Raw genomic sequence first — 14,105 nt, 5'->3', positions numbered from 1 at the left:
ATGGGAGGATTGTTCTGCCTGGTTGATAACGCGACGCCGCATGACATATTACAGCAGTACGTAATATGCAAGTTACCATGTAGTGATCAGTGACTTCATCACTTTGTGGAATGATATCTATATCGGTTGGATCGGTTCCGTGTGATATAATTAAATCGAGTGTATGATTAAGACGATGAGTTGGTCCGGTGACGTTTTGCTTGACCCCAAATGAATTTAATAAATCTGTAAACGCAGCTCCTAACGCATCATTTGGATTATCTACGTGTATGTTAAAATCTCCAACAATTAATGCTTTATCGACATTGACTAATAGGTCTGAGAGAAAATCTGCAAACTCTTTTAGGAAATCAGCGTAAGGCCCTGGCGGTCTATATACGGTAGCCAAGGCTAGAGATAATAGGGATGTTTTTCTAACATCTAAGAGCGTAACATTTAGTACAAGTACTTCAAATGAAATAAACTTATAACCCGTTTTCTGAGTAACATTTAGAATATCTTTATAAATGGTTGCAACACCTCCGCCACGGCCAAAGTCCCCACTTCAAGGGCTCTGCCGTCTGCCCTTCGAAGGGAGTAGGACATAGAGATGCTCACGAGCAATAAGCATGTCCCAGCCGGGTTCGTCACTTATTGGGGTCACCTGGAAACGTTTCCGTTGTGATCTGTGCCATTTGCAGCAAGTTTCTGTATTTGGTTGTGTTGTGCGTATTTGGAGCACACATGTGTAGTGAAACTGATGAAGATGTTTTCTTAATTTGAGGGTGTTTTTCTATTTGCACGTGTTTTCTTCAGTTGCAGCGTGTTGAGCTCTCATGACCACCGTAGAAAGGTGTTCTTCATTAATCAATCAAATTGATCAATGTATGATAAGTGACAGCCATGATAAGACTTGTTATGCTAGCTTGACACAATAGCTGCATCTGAAATCGCATACTTCCCAACTATATAGTAGGTGAAAAAAAGTATGTGACAAAAGAAGAATGTCCTAATTCATTCTCATAAAAGAGTAGGCAAAAAGTACCCGGATGATCTACTACTTCCACCTAGATCCTGAAGTGTGCATGGACACACTATCCCATGAGACCACGGGAGAGGATTTGTGAATGGCAGTGAAGTTACGCGACTTACGCTGGTAGGTCACATGATAATGACAACTTGGCGAATGTAGTACGTCCGTATTACATTCATACTACACACACTCATACTATATAGAACGTTCTGTTTTAGCGACCGTGAAGTAATTACTTAATCAAAATAAGTATACCTACTCAAGAGAGTAAGCGATTTCGCACACAGCCATTAGCTTTGACACATGCTAGCTACTCCTGTTATAGACTAAGAAAACACTGATGATGATATGATGGATAAAATGACATGACTTTTCATTGCTTCACGCAAATAGTTTAGTTAATAAAACAAAAACTCTGATCATAAAAAAAGTACTTTTTTAACAAGGTTTTTTTTTTTTTTCAGAAGGAATGGTCACTTGTGCCTGCTTTCTTCCAGTATAAATCCCTGTAGCTTATTCCTGATTGAAGGAATAAACCATGATGTAACTGGCCCTTGTTGCAACTGTCCCCACTCTCCCTATAGTGTGTGTGTGTGTGTGTGTGTGTGTGTGTGTGTGTGTGTGTGTGTGTGTGTGTGTGTGTGTGTGTGTGTGTGCGTGTCACGACTGCACCAGTCCCTCACTGCTGCACTCCCTCACTCACAGGGCCTTTCCAAATACTTGCGGTCTTGGCCACTTAAGAGTGCGTGCACGCGACAGGAAGTAAATGTGCAATATTCGAGGCCAAGCGTATCCCATCATGCATTAGGTTTGGGAAATCACGTGCCCCGAAATCATGAGATAGAGAGGAGACTACGTTAAATGAATTATATATAACATGTCTTTTTATTGGTGCAAAGATGAGTAGGCTATGTGTATTTTGTACAACATTTGCAACACTTAATTAGAAGCACCACAGTTTTAAATTGTGTCTTCTGTTACATAGGGACTACTGAGCAGACATTTATATGGGCCGCCGTTTGTAAAGCGTCTCACATTGAAAATAACAGCAACATTTTGTCACATTTAGCTTCAAACAATGTTTAAAAATCTGGTATGAATTTTTGACGGTCACTTTTTACCACATTTACAACAATATTTGTCAACTTAGAGATAGTTTAAATAGTTAAATCTAAATATTAAATGTTACACCTAAATGCTAAATCTAAATGTTAAATCTAAATCTAAATGTTAAATCTAAATCTAAATCTAAATGTTAAATCTAAACGTTAAATCTAAATCTAAATGTTAAATCTAAATCTAAATGTTAAATCTAAATGTTAAATCTAAATCTAAATGTTAAATCTAAATCTAAATCTAAATGTTGAATCTAAATGTTTCGGGTGAAACTAAATATTTAACTAATATGCAAATTCAAAATGCCGGTAACCGGAAGTGCCAAAATAAAAGCTTGAGTGTGTGTTTATAGCATGGTTTATAGTGTCAAATAACGAATAAAAACCATCTCATAATAATAACTATAATATAACGATAATAACTACCTAAAATAATAAACACGTTTGGAGAAACTGTAGAGTTTCGTGATGAGAGTGATGACATGACATTCAGTCAAAGTGGTCCCTCTCGTGGCTGGCTATTATGGCTGCAAGTCATAAGTCCCGCACTTTTCATAAAAGTGACACTAGCCTACTCTTCAAATACAGTTTCTCCAAATGTGTTTATTATTTTAGGTAGTTATTATCACGATAATCCATGTCCAAGAGTCCATTTCCTCGGATGAGATGGTTTTTATTCGTTATTTGACACTATAAACCATGCTATAAACACACTGACCTCCTCGAGCTTTTATTTTGGCACTTCCGGCTACCGGCATTTTGATTTTGCATATTAGATTTAAATAGCCAGTTGACAACAGCCAACGCTGTAGCGCCTGTTTTAAAAGTATTTGCTTAAAAAAAAAAGAGTATAAACTTCAAAAAAGAAATGGCTGAATCGTGGTCAGTGGACGAGGTGCAGACGTTCCTCTCGTTGGTTGCCGAGGAGCGGATGGGGAAACACGGAATGAAAAATTCGCATTTAATATGATGATGTCATGGCAGTAGAGACGGCAACTATAACGATCAGTCCCACCCACTTTGAAGCGGTACTAACTGCAGTGGAAAAGCAACCGAGCTAAAGCGAACCGAACCGTGCCGTACCGAGCCGAGTCGTACCACGCAGTGGAAAAGCGAAGCGAGCCGAACCCTTCCGCGCCGAGTCGAACCGTACCGAGCCGTACCATGCAGTGGAAAAGCGCCATATGAGCGCTGCTGATGACGCTGTGAAGTGACGCTCGAGTCCTCCTTCCTTGCATCCTTCCCTCGCATCCTACAGGGGGTGGAGCTGAGTCGCGTGGAAAGGCCCAGACTTTAGAGTACAATTTCCAGCATTTCTCCTGCTCATCACCTGCACTTATTCAGCCATCATCTGATCAGCACGCTCATCACCACACAGTATTTAAGCACTCACCCCAGGGTACGTTTACACAACAATGATATGCTTTAAACAGATACGTTTTTTCTTTGAGTTTTCCGTGTACAGACGTTGTCAAAATGATCCTCATTCACACAGATCCGTAAAAAATACTGAAAATGCTGTATTCTGTTGTCAGATTAGGAAATCACATTTGCTGATGTTATGCTCAGTGGTACTGCAGTATTCACAAACAGGAAGGCGCTCTGAAGTTAGTTAAGCGGTCATGCTACTCACTCTGTAGAAGACTTTACTCCAGCTTTAAGAAAATCTCCTTTCTGAGAATCCTTAACACCATGAAGAATTGTTGTAGCTTTGATTGAAAATCAATAGGTTACTGTCGTAACCCCGGTTCTCTGAAACATCGAGTGGAGAGATCCACCTATGGGAAGGGCATCCGGTACCTGACCTCTGTAGAAGCATCCAATTGCACCAAGTCTGGTTAACAGACAGAAGCGCGCAGCCAATGCCCGGTAAGGCCACACCCCCTTACCTAAGGCATATAACCCCAATGCGCGCTCGTGTACCTCAGTAAGTATATTCGCTTCTCGTGCAGCAAGCGGGGCAAAGCTGGTGGATCTCTCCACTCGATGTTTCAGAGAACCGGGGTTACGACAGTAACCTATTGTTCTCTTTCATCATCTCGTTTCGAGATCCACCTATGGGAGACCTGGACAGCTCCCCGATTGCCCAATACACCTACAGTGAAATTCTGAGACCAGAGAAGGACGGTCACCTCCGAGAGGTGGTGCCTGACACGTCCTAAAAGAAAAACATGACCCTGCCAGCATAATGCCACGCTGACTGCAGTGGACAAGCAGAGCATGCATCATGCATGAGACACATACATGAAAATAGCCCCCCATTACAAATGCACAAGCTAACCCAAGAAGGAATGCAAGTGTTTGGTGACTGGAATGAACATGACTGGCCCGCCCGTTCACTCCTTGTTGGATACCCAACGGGGCTTGAGGGAAAGGGTTAAGAGGACCCTACCCCTAGGACCGAGTGTGCCACCGAGGTTCTAGTGACATCTAACTGGTAGTAACGCACGAATGTATGAGGAGAGGCCCAGCTGGCAGCGGAGCAGACGTCCTGCAGTGACACTCCCCTGAACAAAGCCCAAGAGGTGGCTACGCCTCTTGTTGAATGAGCTCTGATGCCCTCTGGGGGCTGCACTCCCTTCGCTTCATACGCCATAGTTATCGCATCCACAAGCCAATGTGAGAGGCGTTGCTTCGAAATGGGACTCCCCCTGTGCGGAGGAGCCCATGAAACAAAGAGCTGGTCGCTCTTACGGAAAGCACTGGTCCTGGTCATATATGCTCGCAGAGCACGGACGGGACACAGAGCATTGAGCCTCTGATCCTCCGGGGAAGCAAAGGGTGGAGGATGAAAAGCGGACAGCTCCAAAACCTCTAACGTGAACGCAGGGAAGCATTTCGGCATGAAGGCCGGGTTAGGCTTAAGGGAAACCTTATCTCCACTTAGGGAGAATTTGGCGCACGAGGGATGAACCGAGAGTGCGTGTAGCTCACTGACCCGTTTAGCAGATGCCAAGGCCAAGAGCAAAGCTGTCTTGAGGGACAGCAGCTTAAGGGAGATACTCCCCAGCGGCTCAAAGGGATGTAGAGACAGCGCTTCCAGCACCATGGAGAGGTCCCACTCCGGAACAATTCTCCTGGTGACCGGTAAAGAGCGGCGTGCACCCTTCATAAACCTGCGGATTAGAGGGTGCTGCCCAACCGACGAGCCCTCAAAACCCACATGGCAGGCTGAAATCGCAGCCAGATAGACCTTAATAGTGGAAAAGGACCTGCCCTTTTCCATGAGGTCCTGCAGGAAACACAAAATATCGGGCACCGAGCACTGATAAGATGTGAGACCACGCCCATCACACCACCCCTCGAACACTTGCCACTTACAACCATACAGGGATCGCGTGGACGCGGCCCTGGCATTCTGGATCGTGGCAATTACACGCGGCGGGAGCCCCAGTGCATTTAGGTTCGTCCTCTCACGGGCCAGGCCCAGAGAGCCACCCTGTCCGGGTGGGGGTGGTAAATCTCCCCGTTGGCTTGGGACAACAGGTCCGTGCGAGGGGGGAGGCGCCATGGCTCGGCGTATAACAGAGGGATTATCTCTGCCAGCCACGGGGCTTTGGGCCACCTGGGTGCTATCAGAATAAGAAACAGGCCATGCTCCCTCACCCTGGCCAGTGTAGGAATTATAAGGCACAGAGGAGGAAAAGCATACAGCAGCACTTTGGGCCATGGGTGGGCCAGTGCGTCCGCCCCGAGGGGCGCGTCCACGTCCTTTAGCGAGAAGAACATAGGACAATGGTGGTTTTCGCGCGAGGCGAATAGATCTACGGCTGCCTGTCCGAATCTCGCCCATAAAATCTCCACTATCTGCGGGTGAAGACGCCAATCCCCGTAGATTGGGTTTCCCCTCGATAGCAGATCCGCGCCTCTGTTCAGAATGCCCGGAACATGAGTCGCGCGTAATGACAGAAACACCCGTCTGCTCCACACCAAAAGCTTGTACGCTAGAGCGTGGAGTTTCGACGAGCGCATGCCGCCCTGACGGTTGATATAAGCCACTGCCGTGGTATTGTCGCACCGTACTAGAACGTGATGTCCCTGCAGGCGAGGCAGAAAATGATTTAGAGCTTTCCAGATGGTCAGGAGCTCTAAATAATTTATGTGCGCTGAACGTAGTCTGCTCGGCCACAGACCGTTCACCGTTCTGCCTTCCTGGGTGGCTCCCCAGCCTGTTAAGGACGCATCTGTCGTCACAACTTTCCGCATCGTAACCGTCCCGAGGGGGGTTCCCCGTGCGTAAAAGCCCTCGCTCTCCCAATGACGCAGGGTCGCCGAGCAGGCGCGCGTCACCGTAACTGAGCGGCAGAGATCGTGAATCGGGCTGAAATGCAGTGACAAAACCCATTTCGTGAACGCTCTCATTCTCAGTAGACCCAATGGCACAACCTGGATAGATGATGCCATGAGACCCTGCAGCCTGAGGCATGTACGGTATTGTACTCTCGCCCCTTCTCTGAAACGAGACAGACAGTCCATCAGAGAGCGAACGCGCTCTTGAGAGAGACGCGCTCGCATGGAGACCGAACTCAATTCCAAGCCCAGGAAAATGACATTCTGACTGGGAGTCAGATTGCTCTTTCTCATATTCACATTGAAACCGAGGGATGTGATGTGCGCGAGTACCCGGGTGGTGTCCCGCGACACACTCTCCTTCGATTCGGCTATGATGAGCCAATCGTCTATGTACGTCAAAATTCTCAGCCCTGATAGTCTCAGGTGCGTCAAACCCGCTTCCGCACATAAACAAAACGTTCGGGGACTCAAACTGAGCCCGAACGGCAGAACTGTAAATTCGTAACATGTGCCTTGGTAGGCGAAACGAAGATACTTCCTGTGTGGGGGGTAGATGCTTATGTGAAAGAAAGCGTCTCTCAGATCGACTGATGTGAACCAGTCGTTCTGCTTTATGGCACGGGCGAGAGAGCCTTGTGTCAACATTCTGAAATTGTATTTCCTCAAGTGCTTGTTCAACACTCGCAGATCCAAAATGGGGCGGGGTGGGCCGCATTTCTTTGGAACAAGAAAATACCGGGAATAAAAACCCTGGTTTATCAGATTGGGTGGTACCCTCTGAATCGCTCCCTTGCTTAGGAGAGAGGAGATTTCCTCTTTCAGAATGTGTGCGGCGTTTTCCTCCGTGTGAGAAGAAAGAACACCGTTGAAATGTGGAGGTCTCATTGCAAACTGCAGCCTGTAACCCTTGGTTACGGTACGCAACACCCACTCGGGAGCTGAAATGGCCTGCCAAGCCGCTTCGTGGCTTGCGAGCGCCCCCGCTCGGGCTGGAGCGGAGCTGTGAGCGTCCAGCTGGTTTGTCAATGATGCAATGCCGCCATCCAGTGGGCACACTGGGGGCGGCATGCATGGATTCGGATGAATTTCCTCTTTCTGCAATGAGATGGGATCTCTCTGCAGAGAGGGGATTTCCCTCCAAAACGAATTTATGTGATTCGTGTTTTTTTGAATTGTGTGTGTTTTGTGCTGGACATGCACTTGGGCCGAAGCCTTTATTGAAAACGTGAGGGGAACAGAGGGCGAGTGGTGCTTTGGTGCCACTACACATGAACGTAACCTCACAGAGTGCCCCCTGAACGTGGGGGGAAAACACACACTTGCACCCGCGAACTGGGCAGTCTCGCGGCGCGGTGAGCCGAGGGCACCCCTGGGTCTTTTCGACGGGGGTCCTGACCAAAGGGGGGAGTCCAACGGGTTTGTGACCCGCGACGGCAGACTCGAAGCCCCCATCGGTAGAACGTCAGGCAGGCCGCTTGCGTTTCGAGTCGGTAGAAGTGGGGTTAGCCTGTCTCCCGGCCGCGGCCGCGGGGGGATTAGACTTTCCCCAGCGCTTGGCCGGCGCTGGGGCTTGCTGCCGTGGTGGAGGGATGCTGCGGGGTTTTTCCTTGCCCTGAGCAAACTGTCGACCTATGGCAGGTGGGTTAGGCACACGCGCAGGGGGCACCTGGCGTGGGGCAGCCTTCCTGGGAAGGCACAGCTTAAACGCCTCATCTTCTTTCTTCTTATCGTCGCACCATTGTTGCCGGGAGCCGTTGTTACCGGCCGGGCTCCACCGGCGCGCCTGCGATGCGCCGCTTCTCGCTGTCTGGGAGTCCTGACAGATTGAGCCACAGCGCGCGCTCTCCCACTACGGAAAGCGCCATGGAGCGCCCGCAAGCTTGGACGGCCTGCCGGGCGTTACGGAGAACGAGGTCGTTCACCGTGAGGATTTCCTTCCAGAGGGTATCCGAAGGATTTCCTTTCACCAGCTGCTGTCCTAGTTCCTCGAGAATCTCCGCCTGGTAGGCGGAGAGGAGGGAAGAAACGTTCAGCGCCCTGACAGCCACGGCCGATGATTTATACGTGGCTTGGTGAATGGAAGCAGCAAACCGGTCCATCTTGTTTGGCAGGACCGGCTTAGGCGGGGCGAGTAGCCCACCCTGAGCGGGGTTGAGGTGTCTGGCGATGGACGGTTCGACAGCGGGGGGGTCGCCCATACCGTGAGCCGCCATATCCTTAGCCTCGAGTCCCGAGAGACCGTGTCTGAAGTCGAGCGGGTCGCTCCAGTACGTTCTCATGTGCTTAGCGCACGCCGGGAGGATGGGGAAGAGTTGTTTCCTCGGGCCGGGAGGGGGTCCCAGCACTTTCCCATCATAAATGTCCCTCTCCTGGTCGGTGACGTTCTGGGGAGTTGGCCACTCAACGTTGAGACGAGCGGCCGCTCGCTCACACACTTCCAGGAGAACGGCTTGTGGTAAAGCTGTGTGGGCCGTGCTAGCCTGGGGAACACCGGAGGGCGGGATGGCCTCCTCGTCCTCGGAGACCCCAAGGATAGCCGCATCATCCTCCTCGCCAGAACCGGCCGGTTCGTGGACGAGAGTGAGGCCGCCCTCGAAGATGTCCTCTTCGGGGAAGGCGGAATTGGGCTGGTCAGCCCAAACAAACTGAGTCGCGCCCCGGGAGGCCCCCGGTAGCGCGTCATCACCGTGTCCTCCGTCCGAGTCCGAAGTTAGGGAGAGCTCGGTGCACTGTGTCACAGCTACCTTGAAACGGCGCTTCAGCAGCTTCCTCGGCAGCCGTAGACAAAGGCTGCAATTCTCAGGATTCTCCAAGGCTTCGCGAGCATGCCTCGGACCCAAGCAAACCACGCACAGCTGGTGAGGGTCCTTCGCGGCAATAAGGGCTCCACACGCGGCCGGGCAGGCCCGTGATAGGGAGTCCCCCGACGAGGCGGCAGGCTTGGACAGCGACATATCCGCAAAAAGCTGGAGAAATCCGTGGCGGGCAGCCGTTATTGGAGGAAAACGGAGATAGAGAGCGCGGGCGGCTCCGAATGCAACGCAGCAACAGATGAAAACACGACTGTCACGTCCGGCGGAGGCTGATCGAGTCGATATGTCCTCCTGCAGACACGCGGTGAGCAGTGTGCAAATTTTCACTGAGCTGAGTAATACAGAGATCGCGAGAAGCGAATGACAACTGAGGTACACGAGCGCGCATTGGGGTTATATGCCTTAGGTAAGGGGGTGTGGCCTTACCGGGCATTGGCTGCGCGCTTCTGTCTGTTAACCAGACTTGGTGCAATTGGATGCTTCTACAGAGGTCAGGTACCGGATGCCCTTCCCATAGGTGGATCTCGAAACGAGATGATGAAAGAGAACCCTTTGGCTGGTAGCAAGACTTAACTTGTAGCCAATTGGAAAACTCTAGAAGATAGCTAGAGAACGGACCTTGGTTGGCTCTTTTCATGGACTTCTTGAATTCACAGAACTGCTCACTGGGTAGTTTTTCTAAGAGTCTCTCTACATGAGAGCCACAAGTGAGCTCAGAAAGACCATCACAGCCCATGGATTGAAGTAGTCCTACAAGTGCTTGAACACACAGGGGAAACTGATCTAGAGCTTGACCATCTACAAGATGAAGAGCTGGCATATCAAGAATAGCTCTGAAGTTCATTCAGGGCAAGCTGTCTTGGCTGTCCATAACGTTCATCAAGAGCTCTGATTGCTTGATTGTAAGGTTGAGGGGTGTGGACATAAGCCAACGCAAGTCTCTTAGCTTGATCTACTTTCAAATAGCCCAACAAAACATGATACTTGTTGTGGCGAGCAGGATGAGGACAAGGACCATGAGAGAGCAGCGAGGCCGGTGGTGTGATTAATGATGAGCGACACCTGCAAGATACACCGGTCTCGTATCTCTCACGGAGGAGCGGAGGCATAAAGGAGGAGCGACGACAGTGAAGTGCGAGAGAGGACAGGCATGGACTTATGTTGTGGTTTTTATGTTTTATTATGTGACAGCTCGTCCGTGAGGGGCTGCTGTCTTTTACTTTCGTTTTGTTGTTGATTTATTTTATGTCATTAAAGTCTTTAAATGTTCGCTGGTTTCTGCCTCCTTCTTCCCATAACAACGAACTGCGTTACACTCATCATTAATCACGCCACCGGCCTCGCGCCGCTCTCTCACGGCTCTCGGCCTCATCCTGCTCGCCACACTTGTACTGTTCAGTCTCATGTTGATCAAGCAAATTAGACAAGGCCATTTTCAACATCATATACTGGGTTTCATCCTCTCTTGTAAGGTAAGGAAAATATGGACCTTCTATGAATCTCTCATGATGAGGTCTATAAGGGACTGATGCTGAAGGGGCTGCAGGAAATACTTGATGTTGATATTACTGAGAAACAAGCTCATAAGAGGTCTGAGAGGGCACCGTTAAAGACTGTGTGCTTGGATAATGGGGAACATTTAATGCAGGTGCTTAAGTGACCAGTAGGGGCGCTGTCACAGTAGCAGGTTGAATACTGCTGGGCAAATCTACTGACACAGCAGGCTGGTAAGGGACTACAGCTGGTATAAATAAAGGCTGAGACGATGTTGATGGAAGAACAGGAGCTGACAATGCAGGAGCATGAGAGGCTTGAAATGTGGCTTGTGGCAAATTAAGACGAGCAGATAAGATTGAAGGTACAATCTGAGCAGAGAAGTTTTGATTTAATGGAGGTGGACACAGAAGCTGGAAAGAAGCTTGAACCTGAGGTGAGAGTTGTTGAATAACTTCACTAGGTGGTGGAACAAAAACAGGCTCTGAGGGTCTAGGGGTAGAATCGTCATATGGGGAAGGACCTTGAAGCATGTAGAGAGCCACCTGCATTCATGCACTGTTGGATTAATCTACCTTGCATCTTGACATCTGTAATCAGCTTCTGAAGGAGATCAGGTTGACGGTCGGATTATGTAACCACTAAAGGGGTACAGAAGGAGACTGGCTTATTTCTTCAAGAAATGGCTCCTCATTCACATCTTCCTTTTTCCGTGGATGATGTTTCCTGACGGAAACTTACATTAATTCTAAATGATTAAACAGCCTCCTGTTGGGAGTGTTCTCATACTGCCAAGGCCTTGACTGTTGCCTCAAACTAAGAGAGGGAGAAGGTGGTCATCTGATGTACTCATAACCACACCTTAAGTGACGAGTGATCCAAAAATCACAACGTCAGCGGTGACGTGAGTACCAATCACTACATTACTTAGCGTCCTTGGATGGACGGAAGTAAAATCTCTACAGTACAAATCAACAAACTTCTAATTGAAGAGAAATTAGGACTGGGCAAATGAAATAGGGGCATATTATCTTACTAAGGCAAACCAGGAAAAGGATTGTAAACAATGACAAAAATAAAAGAAAATAATAATCTCAGCATCATCTCAGATATCCATGAACAAGCCTCAGGAGGGACAAAGTACATTGATTTAGCATTTAAGGTTAAGATGATGATATCAGATAAATGATTCTGTCAAGCAAAGTTTCCAGCAAGCCCTGTTCTCTTTAATGTAAGTAAAATGATCCTGATTACTGAGACTCTCACCTTTTGTCTTTAATGGCTCTTGGAGCCCCTGTCCCATTCTTTGAATAGTTATGCTAATTGGATTAGGACTAGGTGGGTTGCTATAACTGTATACTTCATTTGCATGCTTTAAGGTTGTCAGCCAGATACTTTGTCTCCATTTCTTAGCACTACCCCCTAAATCTAGGCTATATCAACTACAATGTATCACTGCCTTAGTTGAACTTGATGTCTGCAGCGACAAACAGCACATCAATAAAGAATCCTGTTTTAGGTACAACCAAGTCTCTTCACTTCTGAGTTTCCAACACCACAATCTCCAAATCCACCATCTCCTTCACACAAGTCACCATCCATTCATCATCGCTATACTGCAATAACTCTGATTTGCTTACCTGCATTTCCCATTGTTCATTGCTGTAATAAGATTTCTCTGTTTCTCCACTAACCACCTGTCTCAAGTCTGTGATTCTGTAACAATGCATATACATATATATATATATATAATACCCAAGGGCCATGGTGCTTGAGGGGCAAGGCGGCCCGGCCATTCTCAGTCATCTCTGCATGGGCATACGGGACCGGAGCCTCGCGGCTTGGTGGCTCGGGAATCCCTCCCCGCTGTGTGAGCTATTTCTCTTGTCCTGCATAATTTTAGAGTTTATAGACAATTTAACCTCTTATTTACACAAGGTAAACATTTGACCCGGCTACTTGTAAAATTATTATAGCCATGCAAGCTTTAATTTATATAAATGTATTGCATACGGTTTCCTGCCATAATAATGGCTCATATCAGACATTTTTTTTTTTTTTTTTTAATGGCTCCCACTCGCTGTAGTGGAGCAGTGATGTAATGCACATTACCGCAAAGTGCAACAGTGCATGGAAGTGGTCAAAAAGGATTTACAAAATGACTTTTAGATCGATTAAATTCTGAGCTGTGGATTTAGAAGGCAATCAAATCACAGACTAACCCCTGTAAGTGCTAAAATAACCTCCCCATGAGAAACAACTACTATCTGAATAGGGCTAATTATTGAGAAGTATGATGGTGATAGAGATGGTTATTCAAGCACCACTTGTCAAGAAATTGGGTAAGTTGAGTACTGTATTGTCCACCACCTTCTAATATTAATTAATTAATTTAATTGTTTTAAGTACATTGTCACCTTTAAAAAGAGACCCCTGTTTTTTTCTGTTAATTTTGAGAAATAATTTTTTAAAAGATAAACTGGCTATCGAAACTCTGGATGTTTGAACTTGATTGACTGTTTTCCTTTACATTTGTAAATTTGTAAGGGAAACTGTTGACAAAGTCCTTTATATGGAGAAATGTGGTGTTATTTATTTGGTTGAACTTACAGTTAGGAAAATAAGCCATATTAAGTTAAATGAACTTGAATTTTAATACAGACAACTTAAAAGAGTAAGTTTATAGCATTTCAACTAAACTTTGGAAGTCCAGGTTACTTGAAATAAGTAGTTGGATCAATTATTTAATTTTGTCAACAAAACTTTTTAAGTTGAAAATCGTCTTGGTTATAAATGTAACCCTGGTTCCCTGAGAAGGGGAACAAGACACTGCGTCTGAACAAGATGCTATGGGGAACACCGCCAGCATGGCCGGTGTCTGTTACATTTACATTTATGCATTTGGCAGACGCTTTTATCCAAAGCGACTTACATTGGGCATGTGTAAAAACATGTGTTGCATGTGTTGCACATGTGTTGCATGTGTAAAAACACAATGGCATGGCAACAAGACACAGTGGGCCCTATTTTAACGATCTGAAACGCAAGTAACTTTGTGGGCGGATCTTGGGCACTGTTGCTATTATACCGGCGGGATAAATGACTCTTGCGCCTGACGCAAATCTAAAATGGATTGGTCTGAAGTAGATTCATTATTCATAGGTGTGGTTTGGGCGTAACGTGAAATAAACCAATCAGAGCGACATCTCACATTCCCTTTAAGAGCAGGCACGCTTGTTCCATAGCGGCTTGCTATCATAACGGCGGATTTGCCAGGCGTGCGCCAGGAGCGGTTCACAGCCGAGGAGACCTACGTTCTCGTCAGGGCCGTAAAACACAGAGAAGTGACATTGTATGGGGATAGGAGAAACCCACCCA

Source organism: Leuciscus leuciscus (assembly GCF_965113295.1).
Source record: "Leuciscus leuciscus genome assembly, chromosome: 10".
Lineage (NCBI taxonomy): Eukaryota > Metazoa > Chordata > Actinopteri > Cypriniformes > Leuciscidae > Leuciscus > Leuciscus leuciscus.
This window is presented reverse-complemented; position numbering follows the sequence as displayed.